General features: G+C 51.3%; 1 protein-coding gene and 1 long non-coding RNA gene across 2 annotated transcripts in view; one reads left to right on the top strand and one right to left on the bottom strand.

Moving 5' to 3' along the window:
- jam3b (junctional adhesion molecule 3b) overlaps positions 1-439 on the bottom strand; it is a 43,113-nt gene that overhangs the window by 7,434 nt on the left and 35,240 nt on the right. The gene's annotated exons all lie outside the window — the stretch shown is intronic.
- LOC116700168 (uncharacterized) overlaps positions 1-439 on the top strand; it is a 22,561-nt gene that overhangs the window by 8,603 nt on the left and 13,519 nt on the right. The window contains exon 2 of the long non-coding RNA XR_004334580.1: positions 293-298. This is a non-coding gene — a long non-coding RNA (uncharacterized LOC116700168). The remainder of the gene's footprint in view (positions 1-292; positions 299-439) is intronic.

Genomic DNA, 439 nt, shown 5'->3' with positions numbered 1-439 from the left:
CCCCCCCCCCCTTGCTCTCTGAGTCTGATGCTGTTGCCCATGTGGGACTAATGGTGCAAAAGCACCCCGGAAAGATCTGTGTTGGTATGTGGTGGAGGGCTGAGGCCTTGGGAGGGGGCAATGCTGAGTCATCCTGGCTGCCCGTGGTCCACAAACAGATCCACACAAAGTCACTTCCACATGAATGTTAACTGAGTATGCTCATGACCACTTTCAGAGACCATAAATTATGGTCTGGCTCATGGATGCAGGCAGGGCCACTACAGACTGTGCAGACTGTGCTGACTATAAGATCAAGGTGACCTGGGTCATGATAGGTGAAACACATATTGTTTTTTCTGTATTATGGATGGATTACTGTGTGGGTCTACTGGGTACAGGCCTAGGCCCCCTGGACCACAACAAACATCTTCTCACTATCTGCTAGCTGCCTGTCCCC

This window comes from Etheostoma spectabile, chromosome 13 (genome assembly GCF_008692095.1).
Source record: "Etheostoma spectabile isolate EspeVRDwgs_2016 chromosome 13, UIUC_Espe_1.0, whole genome shotgun sequence".
Classification (NCBI taxonomy): Eukaryota; Metazoa; Chordata; class Actinopteri; order Perciformes; family Percidae; genus Etheostoma; species Etheostoma spectabile.
This window is presented reverse-complemented; position numbering and strand designations above follow the sequence as displayed.